Source organism: Mytilus galloprovincialis, chromosome 1, assembly GCF_965363235.1.
Source record: "Mytilus galloprovincialis chromosome 1, xbMytGall1.hap1.1, whole genome shotgun sequence".
NCBI lineage: Eukaryota > Metazoa > Mollusca > Bivalvia > Mytilida > Mytilidae > Mytilus > Mytilus galloprovincialis.
In genome coordinates, this window is record NC_134838.1 from 6022526 (window position 1) to 6036692 (window position 14167).

The following is a 14167-nucleotide window of genomic DNA, read 5'->3' on the forward strand; positions in this document are numbered from 1 at the left end:
TCTGTAACATAACTACACGATCTAACAACGCCACAATCAGTAACATAACTACACGATCTAACAACGCCACAATCAGTAACATAATTACACGATCTAACAACGCCACAATCTGTAACATAACTACACGATCTAACAACGTCACAATCAGTAACATAACTACACGATCTAATCAACGCCATAATCAGTAATATAACTACACGATCTAATCAACGCCATAATCAGTAACATAACTACACGATCTAACAACGCCACAATCAGTAACATAACTACACGATCTAACAACGCCACAATCAGTAACATAACTACACGATCTAACAACGCCACAATCAGTAACATAACTACACGATCTAACAACGCCACAATCTGTAACATAACTACACGATCTAACAACGCCACAATCTGTAACATAACTACACGATCTAACAACGCCACAATCAGTAACATAATTACACGATCTAACAACGCCACAATCAGTAACATAACTACAGGATATAATCAACGCCATAATCAGTAACATAACTACACGATCTAACAACGCCACAATCAGTAACATAACTACACGATCTAACAACGCCATAATCAGTAACATAATTACACGATCTAACAACGCCACAATCAGTAACATAACTACACGATCTAACAACGCCACAATCAGTAACATAACTACACGATCTAATCAACACCACAATCAGTAACATAACTACACGATCTAACAACGCCACAATCTGTAACATAACTACACGATCTAATCAACGCCACAATCTGTAACATAACTACACGATCTAATCAACACCACAATCAGTAACATAACTACACGATCTAATCAACGCCACAATCAGTAACATAACTACACGATCTAACAACGCCACAATCTGTAACATAACTACACGATCTAACAACGCCACAATCAGTAACATAACTACACGATCTAATCAACGCCACAATCAGTAACATAATTACACGATCTAACAACGCCACAATCAGTAACATAACTACACGATCTAATCAACGCCATAATCAGTAACATAACTACACGATCTAACAACGCCACAATCTGTAACATAACTACACGATCTAACAACGCCACAATCAGTAACATAACTACACGATCTAATCAACGCCACAATCAGTAACATAATTACACGATCTAACAACGCCACAATCAGTAACATAACTACACGATCTAATCAACGCCATAATCAGTAACATAACTACACGATCTAATCAACGTCACAATCTGTAACATAACTACACGATCTAACAACGCCACAATCTGTAACATAACTACACGATCTAACAACGCCACAATCTGTAACATAACTACACGATCTAACAACGCCACAATCAGTAACATAACTACACGATCTAACAACGCTACAATCAGTAACATAATTACACGATCTAACAACGCCACAATCAGTAACATAACTACACGATCTAATAACGCCACAATCAGTAACATAACTACACGATCTAATCAACGCCACAATCAGTAACATAACTACACGATCTAACAACGCCACAATCAGTAACATAACTACACGATCTAATCAACGCCACAATCAGTAACATAACTACACGATCTAACAACGCCACAATCAGTAACAAAACTACACGATCTAACAACGCCACAATCAGTAACATAACTACACGATCTAATCAACACCACAATCAGTAACATAACTACACGATCTAACAACGCCACAATCTGTAACATAACTACACGATCTAACAACGCCACAATCAGTAACATAATTACACGATCTAATCAACGCCACAATCAGTAACATAACTACACGATCTAACAACGCCACAATCAGTAACATAACTACACGTTCTAACAGCGCCACAATCTGTAACATAACTACACGATCTAACAACGCCACAATCAGTAACATAACTACACGATCTAACAACGCCACAATCAGTTACATAACTACACGATCTAACAACGCCACAATCAGTAACATAACTACACGATCTAACAACGCCACAATCAGTAACATAACTACACGATCTAACAACGCCACAATCAGTAACATAACTACACGATCTAATCAACGTCACAATCAGTAACATAACTACACGATCTAACAATGCCACAATCAGTAACATAACTACACGATCTAACAACGCCACAATCAGTAACATAACTACACGATCTAACAACGCCACAATCAGTAACATAACTACACGATCTAACAACGCCACAATCTGTAACATAACTACACGATCTAACAACGCCACAATCTGTAACATAACTACACGATCTAACAACGCCACAATCAGTAACATAATTACACGATCTAACAACGCCACAATCAGTAACATAACTACACGATATAATCAACGCCATAATCAGTAACATAACTACACGATCTAACAACGCCACAATCAGTAACATAACTACACGATCTAACAACGCCATAATCAGTAACATAATTACACGATCTAACAACGCCACAATCAGTAACATAACTACACGATCTAACAACGCCACAATCAGTAACATAACTACACGATCTAATCAACACCACAATCAGTAACATAACTACACGATCTAACAACGCCACAATCTGTAACATAACTACACGATCTAATCAACGCCACAATCTGTAACATAACTACACGATCTAATCAACACCACAATCAGTAACATAACTACACGATCTAATCAACGCCACAATCAGTAACATAACTACACGATCTAACAACGCCACAATCTGTAACATAACTACACGATCTAACAACGCCACAATCAGTAACATAACTACACGATCTAATCAACGCCACAATCAGTAACATAATTACACGATCTAACAACGCCACAATCAGTAACATAACTACACGATCTAATCAACGCCATAATCAGTAACATAACTACACGATCTAACAACGCCACAATCTGAATCATAACTACACGATCTAACAACGCCACAATCAGTAACATAACTACACGATCTAATCAACGCCACAATCAGTAACATAATTACACGATCTAACAACGCCAAAATCAGTAACATAACTACACGATCTAATCAACGCCATAATCAGTAACATAACTACACGATCTAACAACGCCACAATCAGTAACATAACTACACGATCTAACAACGCCACAATCTGTAACATAAATACACGATCTAACAACGCCACAATCAGTAACATAACTACACGATCTAATAACGCCACAATCAGTAACATAACTACACGATCTAACAACGCCACAATCAGTAACATAACTACACGATCTAACAACGCCACAATCAGTAAAATAACTACACGATCTAACAACGCCACAATCTGTAACATAACTACACGATCTAACAACGCCACAATCAGTAACATAACTACACGATCTAACAACGCCACAATCAGTAACATAACTACACGATCTAACAACGCCACAATCAGTAACATAACTACACGTTCTAACAACGCCACAATCAGTAACATAACTACACGATCTAACAACGCCACAATCAGTAACATAACTACACGATCTAACAACGCCACAATCTGTAACATAACTACACGATCTAACAACGCCACAATCAGTAACATAACTACACGATCTAACAACGCCACAATCAGTAACATAATTACACGATCTAACAACGCCACAATCAGTAACATAACTACACGATCTAACAACGCCACAATCAGTAACATAACTACACGATCTAATCAACGCCACAATCAGTAACATAACTACACGATCTAACAACGCCACAATCAGTAACATAACTACACGATCTAATCAACGCCACAATCAGTAACATAACTACACGATCTAACAACGCCACAATCAGTAACATAACTACACGATCTAACAACGCCACAATCAGTAACATAACTACACGATCTAACAAGGCCACAATCAGTAACATAACTACACGATCTAATCAACGCCACAATCAGTAACATAACTACACGATCTAACAACGCCACAATCTGTAACATAACTACACGATCTAACAACGCCACAATCAGTAACATAATTACACGATCTAATCAACGCCACAATCAGTAACATAACTACACGATCTAACAACGCCACAATCAGTAACATAACTACACGATCTAACAGCGCCACAATCTGTAACATAACTACACGATCTAACAACGCCACAATCAGTAACATAACTACACGATCTAACAACGCCACAATCAGTAACATAACTACACGATCTAACAACGCCACAATCAGTAACATAACTACACGATCTAACAACGCCACAATCAGTAACATAACTACACGATCTAATCAACGTCACAATCAGTAACATAACTACACGATCTAACAACGCCACAATCAGTAACATAATTACACGATCTAACAACGCCACAATCAGTAACATAACTACACGATCTAACAACGCCACAATCAGTAACATAATTACACGATCTAACAACGCCACAATCAGTAACATAACTACACGATCTAATAACGCCACAGTCTGTAACATAACTACACGATCTAACAACGCCACAATTAGTAACATAATTACACGATCTAACAACGCCACAATCAGTAACATAACTACACGATCTAATCAACGTCACAATCAGTTACATAACTACACGATCTAATCAACGTCACAATCAGTAACATAACTACACGATCTAACAACGCCACAATCAGTAACATAACTACACGATCTAATAACGCCACAATCTGTAACATAACTACACGATCTAACAACGCCACAATCAGTAACATAATTACACGATTTAACAACGCCACAATCAGTAACATAACTACACGATCTAATCAACGTCACAATCAGTAACATAACTACACGATCTAATCAACGTCACAATCAGTAACATAACTACACGATCTAATCAACGTCACAATCAGTAACATAACTACACGATCTAACAACGTCACAATCAGTAACATAACTACACGATCTAATCAACGTCACAATCTGTAACATAACTACACGATCTAACAACGCCACAATCTGTAACATAACTACACGATCTAACAACGCCACAATCTGTAACATAACTACACGATCTAACAACGTCACAATCAGTAACATAACTACACGATCTAACAACGCCACAATCAGTAACATAACTACACGATCTAACAACGCCACAATCAGTAACATAATTACACGATCTAACAACGCCACAATCAGTAACATAACTACACGATCTAACAACGCCACAATCAGTTACATAACTACACGATCTAACAACGCCACAATCAGTAACATAACTACACGATCTAACAACGCCACAATCAGTAACATAACTACACGATCTAATCAACGTCACAATCAGTAACATAACTACACGATCTAATCAACGTCACAGTCAGTAACATAACTACACGATCTAATAACGCCACAATCAGTAACATAACTACACGATCTAACAACGTCACAATCAGTAACATAACTACACGATCTAATCAACGTCACAATCTGTAACATAACTACTACACGATCTAACAACGCCACAATCAGTAACATAACTACACGATCTAATCAACGCCACAATCAGTAACATAATTACACGATCTAACAACGCCACAATCAGTAACATAACTACACGATCTCACAACGCCACAATCAGTAACATAATTACACGATCTAACAACGCCACAACCAGTAACATAACTACACGATCTAACAACGCCACAATCAGTAACATAACTACACGATCTAACAACGCCACAATCAGTAACATAACTACACAATCTAATCAACGCCACAATCAGTAACATAATGACACGATCTAACAACGCCACAATCAGTAACATAACTACACGATCTCACAACGCCACAATCAGTAACATAATTACACGATCTAACAACGCCACAACCAGTTACATAACTACACGATCTAACAACGCCACAATCAGTAACATAACTACACGATCTAACAACGCCACAATCAGTAACATAACTACACGATCTAATCAACGTCACAATCAGTAACATTACTACACGATCTAATCAACGTCACAATCAGTAACATAACTACACGATCTAACAACGCCACAATCAGTAACATAACTACACGGTCTAACAACGCCACAATCAGTAACATAACTACACGATCTAACAACGCCACAATCTGTAACATAACTACACGATCTTACAACGCCACAATCAGTAACATAACTACACGATCTAACAACGCCACAATCAGTAACATAACTACACGATCTAACAACGCCACAATCTGTAACATAACTACACGATCTAACAACGTCACAATCAGTAACATAACTACACGATCTAACAACGCCACAATCAGTAACATAACTACACGATCTAACAACGCCACAATCTGTAACATAACTACACGATCTAATCAACGTCACAATCAGTAACATAACTACACGATCTAACGCTATGCATAAATGATACCAGCTAACTACACAGATGTATACGTCCAACCAACATGTATACATCCGCCATATAAAAAAAAACAGATTTGTACTGTGGACCAAAAGAAAAAAAGCAAACGATTACTATGGACTAAAAAAACAAATATATACGACCGACCAAAATGGACAGATTCTTCTTCGACCAACCACAATATCAGATGTTTACGTTCAACCAAGAAATATCAGACGCATATGTCTTGCCAGCAAAAGAATTCAAACTTTTAGTAACGTCATTGATAATAACGGAATGGTATTTTTACCATGCTTCACATTTCAATAGGAAACATAAAGAAAAAAGAAAAACGTACAAATGGTAATTTTGAAGACACCTATTGTAGTCGTGTCTTATACAGTACATGTAGCTCTAGGTGATAAGAGTGGATGTAAACCCAAAAAAGAAAGATTTGAAGGTTATTTATTTATTTATTTGTTTTGCCTTAAAGTTTCCCGTTATGTGTTTTAAATTATAAGAAGACTGCAACTTGTAAAACCAACAAAAAATGCAGTATCTGTTTATTTGGTTTGAATCAGGCATTACTTCATTAGGAAGTGTAATACATTGTGATTTATCTAAAAGATTTTCAAACGCGTAGTTATATTTGGTATTTCGAACACTTCATTGCTATTTAATATATTACAACTTTATAATTTAGATGTATCATTATAGACTGAAGTGCTAAACTTGAAACTACCTTTGAACTTGTTTATTTTTGTATCAATTACAGAATAATTGGAAATTTTCAAACTGTAATTTTACATTTATTATTTCCCAAGGAATTGTTTTAATCATCTCGTAAGTAAAAGTTTAGAACACCAAACAAATATTAAAAAATAAGGATCACGAAAATAATTATCGCAATAACTTTAGTTTTGAGCGTTGTTAGTTGTTTTCGCTTATCTTTGTAACTAATTCAATATTCAGGAATGTCTATCTTGATTTGCTCTATGGATCATCAGCATTTTTTTTTTCGAAGAAATAACTTTTGTTCTTATTTTATCTTGATAACACAAGAGTAAAAAGTTATCAAAGTTACCAGGATTATAATTAGTACGCCAGACGCGCGTTTCGTCGACATAATACTCATCAGTGACGCTCATATTAAAATATTTATAAAGCCAAACAAGTATAAAGGATACTTATAGCCATGGCGTTGCTTTTTCCCTAAACACTGTAATTCTAAATATACAATTTTCGTTTGGTTATATCTTTTAATTGTATTTTCTGTTTCACTGGTGCAAATTATGAGTTTATTTACAACCACTGGGTCGATGCCACTTCTGGTGGAGTTTTAATTTCCCGATGGTATCACCAGCCCAGTAGTCAGCACTTCTGTGTTGCATTGAGTTATCATTGATATGTTCATAATTATAGATTATTTGTTAACAAAACTTTGAATTTTTGAAATACTAAGGCTTTTATACCTCAGGAATAGATTACCTTAGCTGTATTTGGCAAAACTTTTAGGAATTTTTAGTCCTCAATGCACTTTAACTTTGTACTTTATTTGACCTTTTTAACATTTTTGGATTCGAGCGTCACTGTGAGTCTTTTGTAGACGAAACGCGCGTCAGGCATAAAAATAAAATTTCAATCTTGGTATGAGTGGTATCTATAATGAGTTTATGTACCGAAGAATCAGGAAAAGGTTTTTTAAAAAGCCAAAACTACAACACTTATGGTCACTTGTATGTTAACTATAACAACTTCTTCCCTATTTAATATTAACGGTACACCTAAATATGGTAATGATGCGTTATAAAGGAAGCAAGTTCATATTTTTATTGTTGATCACGACAAACTTATATATGGCTCTGTTCCTTCTGGGTACTAAATGGAAAATTTATATGACAACGTATATTATTAACTCAATTTATATTCCATGTTTTCAGGGTTTTTTGTGAAATTTTATTGTTTATAGTTGTTGATTACTAATATATATATATATGTATTATAAAATATTTTTGTTTTTGTTTTTTGGTTTCCTTTTTTTATGTCTTCCCTTCAAATACGTAACATATCTGATTACATTTCACATAGTCTATTAGAAAACAAAAAATTATTTGGCTTTATAAATATTTTGATATGAGCGTCACTGGTGAGTCTTACATGTATGTAGACAAAACGCGAGTCTGGCGTCCTAAATCATAATCCTGGTACCTTTGATAACTGCTGTACACAAAAATTGTCCCATAATATACCAAATATATTGGAAACGTCTCATTTTAATTAATGTATTGATTTCGGGGGGGGGGTAAAAAATTCAACCATGGTCACATAAAAGTGAGCCCCAAGGAAAATTCAAATCGGAAAGTCTCAATCAAAAGTTCTAACACATCAAACAAATAGACAAATGTCATATTCCTGACTTGGTACAATCCTTTTCTGATGTAGATAATAGAGGATTAGGTCTCTCACTTATATGACAGTCGCATAAAATTCCATTACAATCGTGTGTGAACAAAACAAACTGATATGACTGTTAAAAATGCTTAAAAAAGGGGGGGATTCAGCAAATCAATATTTTTTAAAAAATATCTTAATTACTATAAAAAGAAAGACATATGCAGCAAAGAAAAACAAAAATGCACAAAATCAAAAACGGAAGACAATAATACAAAAAACCACCATGACGGGATGTATAAGTACCGAGCAAGGTCAAATCGATATTACCAAGATTATACTAAACAGTAAATGTAATTATTTAGAAAGACAAATTAAAGAAAACATTTACACGTTATTAAGATGATGAACAACATCAATGGCTAGAAATTATAATAAAAAAATTAAAGGCAAGAGCCACGGTTAAGAACATCCTACTCGGTATCACTCGGTATCACCATTTAGAAAGCTTGTGGTTACATTTTATCTATGTATTGTAATGGGTTATTTTCTGTTTTTTCATTTAGGGATATTAAATTTCTTACATTAACACAATCAGATTTAAGGAAGTTTGGATCAGATTTTCTAGAACAGATAAACTTCGAGGGTAACCATTTTCCATAATATTCAAGGGTAGTCTATGGTGGCTCTTTGCCCAGCCATTTCTGTCTCATAAATGTATATAGTATGCACATGCTTTAGATTACATTGAAACAAAACTTTTGATATCGTATATATTTATATAGCTTCTTTAAAAAATAAATGATTTGCAAATGTGTCATAATTATAAATTATGCAATTGTTATTAAATCATTCATGTCTGCAACAGTTATGCGTTTTGCTGAAAAACATTTGGGTATTATGAAAAAAATGGATACATGTAAAATTGTTGGAAACATGTTTAGCAATGGGAATGTAAATGGGACTTTTGTGGAATATTTTTATGCAAAAGAACTTTTTGAACTGCAGTTTACAACAAAATATATAAATAAAACATTAAAAAAGTTTAAGATATAATCAGTTAAAATTTTAAAATAGACGTACAAATGACGGAGAATAAGTTAAAAAGCGGATAGAAAATGCACTATTTCAGTGTAAATTGCGATTTCTTGAAATTCCGACCACAAAATTGTCGTGTTATTGCTGTGAACATTTACGTTTCAAGTATATGATAATATTAGGGCGTTGCTAGGATTCATGTTTGGGTTTAAATCATCTTTATGTCAAAGCACATTAAAAAAATACCAAGTATATGTACTAGCCTACATAGCAAAGGAGATATTCCAACTAGCATATTTGTGAAATTACTAGTCTTTCAAGTTAAAATTATTCGTCTTTTGTTGTTAAAATTACTGGTATGTTTAGTTAATTAACTAGTACTTCTAGTAAGTTTACTTTTTATCGAGTTAGTTTTACTAGAAAGGTTACTAATCCCGGGAACAGTAAGTTCACTTATGTACCTACAGTGATTAATTTTAAAGTGCACTTAGTGCTTGCAAAATACCGAAAAACTTCCACTTTGCAGTATGACTTCGTTACGTTTATAGTTTGTCTTTGCGACACTTTTTCATTCAGCATATAGAGATCAATTTATTTCTTTAGAAAAAAACATAAATTCATTGACCCCGACATTTGACCCTTTAAATTGAAAAATACAGGGGAAATTAGCCCACCTCTTATAGCAATTACATATAAGCGAAAATTATCAATGCATCTTTATATTGATTCAAGTATTACATCTGACTATAAATAAATTCTAAAAAATGCATCATCATCAAGGAAGTGACAAAAAATGTTTCTTCCGAAAATCATAAAATACTGGAACTTTTTATGTTAGATGGCGTTGTTTAAATTTTATCTCTTACCAATGCAGTTACGTCGAACTATTGCAAGAAAACCATGGTAATCTAAAATGAAATATTTAATAGAAATAGAAACATCTTAATTCTAGTTGATGATGATTAAAGTGATATGATGCTAAAGAAAGCTTATTATATAGTTCATTAAGTGTCTTCAATAGGAACACCCGACATTAAAATGAATGAGAACGCGCTCATATTGAATAGAAATCAGCAGGAACACCATACACAAAAAAAAAAACAATGATAACACCCACTTCTTAAAGTAACTTTTATGATGAACGCCAGAAACCAAAAAAGTAAGAAGTAAAATAACAAAAATACTGAACTGAGAGGAAAATCAATTCGGAAAGTCCATAATCACATGGCAAAATCAAATAACAAAACGCATAAAAAACGAATGGACAAGAACTGTCTTATTCCTGAATTAAAAAGAATGTGTTCTTTTTTAAATAAATGCCTTTGGCATTTAAATGTACTCTTAGATTATCTCCAACACTAGAATAATCCGAACGCGTACTTCTTGGGGTAACTTCATCAGTAACAACATACACCCGAACAATGCGAACAGATACTTATTCAACTATCTTCACCAGGATGACGCGTACTTCTTGGGGTAACTTCATCAGTAACAACATACACCCGAACAATGCGAACAGGTTCAACTATCTTCACCAGGAACTCCAGATACCAAAACAATAAAAACACCAACTTCTTAGAACTACCTTATCGAGTACACCAACTTCTTAGAACTAACCTTATCGAGTACACCAACTTCTTAGAACTAACCTTATCGAGTACACCAACTTCTTAGAACTAACCTTATCGAGTACACCAACTACTTAGTTCTTGGGAATGCATTCTTCTTGAAGAAAATCCATCAGGTAAAACAGACTAAAATATGAAGAAAAAAATAATTTCTGAATAGGAATAAAAGAGAAGTTTGTGGACATCAACTTAAGGTTCATCATAAGGAATTGAAAAATATGGCCGTGTTTACACCTCCAAAATTACTATGAGTACAGACAAACTGGTACATCCAGGAAAGTTTTAAGGCATGGCAGGAACTAGATATATAAAAGTTATATGAAGTCTACGTTTCAGAAAATTAAAAACTTACCTGGATTTTGATGTTCATTTTTTTCCAGTCTGCAGAAGATAGCAAAATAAACAAACACCCGAGTTTCATTTGATACGGTCCACTCAGTTACACAGTTTAAACCTGTTAAATTACCTATTGTTTACAGGTGTCTATTGTCCATCTATTGTCCATTTAAATCAATACTACTCACAACATTGATTATATGAGGGGAGCTTCTCAATCGTTTTCACTACTTAGTTAATTTTTGCACCTTCTGCAGGAACGAAAAAAAATGGATAGCAAAATCTAGAAAAGTTTATAATTTTCTGAAACATAAAATGCATTTAAAATTTATATATCTAGTTCCTGCCATCCCTTAAAACTGTTGCAGGTGTATAGGTTAGTCTGTACTCAGAGTAAAATTTGGGGTGTAAATACGGCCATTTTAGCCAAAAGGTTATGATGAACCTTAACAGCACAGAAGCAACAGAATTATAGAGTCAATATGTATATCTGAAACAATTGGACATTGATAGGTTTCTTTTGCTCAAGATAATAAGTCATGTTATTATCAAGTTTATTTCATCATTTGTAAATATTTGAAAATTTTCAATGCACTTTTACAATGTTTTGAGTTTTAAACATGCCTATGAATAATTTTAAAAGGATGCATACTGATTAAGGATGTAAAAAAATATATTTTTTCCGAAAAGAAATAGAACACATGACCATTTTATGTAATTGGTATTGTATAAATTTTATGTCTGTGGGAACGACCATTTAACTGTAATCGCATCTGCCTAATCATTGCATAGGCTTGTATGTAATATATACATTTTGGTTGCAGGTCGGTCCTTATATTATTGCTTTGTTAATCAACATATATTTTTCAATAAAACGAATTGACGTAACCAGTGACTGCCAGGGGACACCTTTGTAGGATGTTCGATAACACGCATAGCGTAATTTTGTGTTTTTCAAAATATTTTGTAAACATATTTCATTTTAATTTGTTCATTTCGATGGTTATTCACGCAAATCAGTTGTGATTTTTTTACATTTTTGGCTATTGAAAATAATTGAAATTGATTTTTTTTCAACATGAATTATTATCCTACGTAAATATACTTAAACATATAAAAAAAAATTATATGTTTTTCTTTTTTATATTGGTTCATTTATATGTTTTACAAACAGATAAGTGTGACGTCCATTTTCGCTGAACTGGTATACATTATTCTTGAGGTGCCAGTTGAATCCAGTGTCAGGGTGCGGGATTTTTTGAACTCCGTCGGTGACCATGTCCGTTTTCTGCTCTGTGGTTGGTATAGTGTCTCTTTGGCACTATTCGCATTTCCATTCTCAATTATATTCAATATCTATCAATGTCCCATCTGTAGAACGGTCAATGTTGACCTCTAGATTTACCTCTTGATGCAATGTGTTAATCTTATTGATAAATAATCAGACTGATATAAACTGAAAACTGGATTTGTTACGTCATTAAAAGGTCCAAAGTTTACTTTGCTTACCTAAAGTTGGAATTTTACTTATCATTTTTGGCAAAATTGATATAAGCGAGGGCCTTTCGTAAAAAAAAATATTTATTACTCAAATGTATCTCCGTTATATACATATTGCAGCAAAAAGGCCGTGTTTAGTAAAAGCCTTGACTCATATCTAAATACTAACGACAGGCTATTTTGACAGTTTATAAATTAATTATTCGAAACTAATCTTTGCAAAACAAATAAATTTTGCACAACCTGTAATTTAGTAAAAAGCTCGATTACCGATTCTTTTTAACATAACATATACGATATAAATGAGATAAAAAGTAAAATCACAAAAATACTGAACTCAGAGGAAAATCAATTCGGAAAGTCCATAATCACATGGCAAAATCAAATAACAAAACGCATCAAAAACGAATGGACAAGAACTGTCATATTCCTGACTTGGTACAGGCATTTTCAAATGTAGAAAATGGTGGATAATAAAATGTAGGAGTGCTTCAGACTAGCTTGAAAATCCACACTAAGATATATAATGTATGGGAAAACACCGTGAATTAATTTTATACTCATGATAAAAAGATAAAGCTATTGTAAATGTATGGTCCTTTATGATCTTTAATAGCTCTTTACGGTTATTTGTTCATTATAGTGTTACATTGTACGTAAAGAGATTTCAATAAACGATAATAACTATTTAACAGTAGAAGGATACAATTTGACTTTATTGCAGCTGTGGTCTAAAAACCCTACGCTGTTTATATTGTATTCAAACTCATTGCATGACTAGAGCTTTACATTTATTTCATAATCCATAATCAATTATGTTGAAAAGATGCATCGTGATCAAGGAAGTGATAAAAACGGTTCTTCCGAAAAAGTGAAATACAGGACTATTAATGTAAATGGCGTTGTATCAAT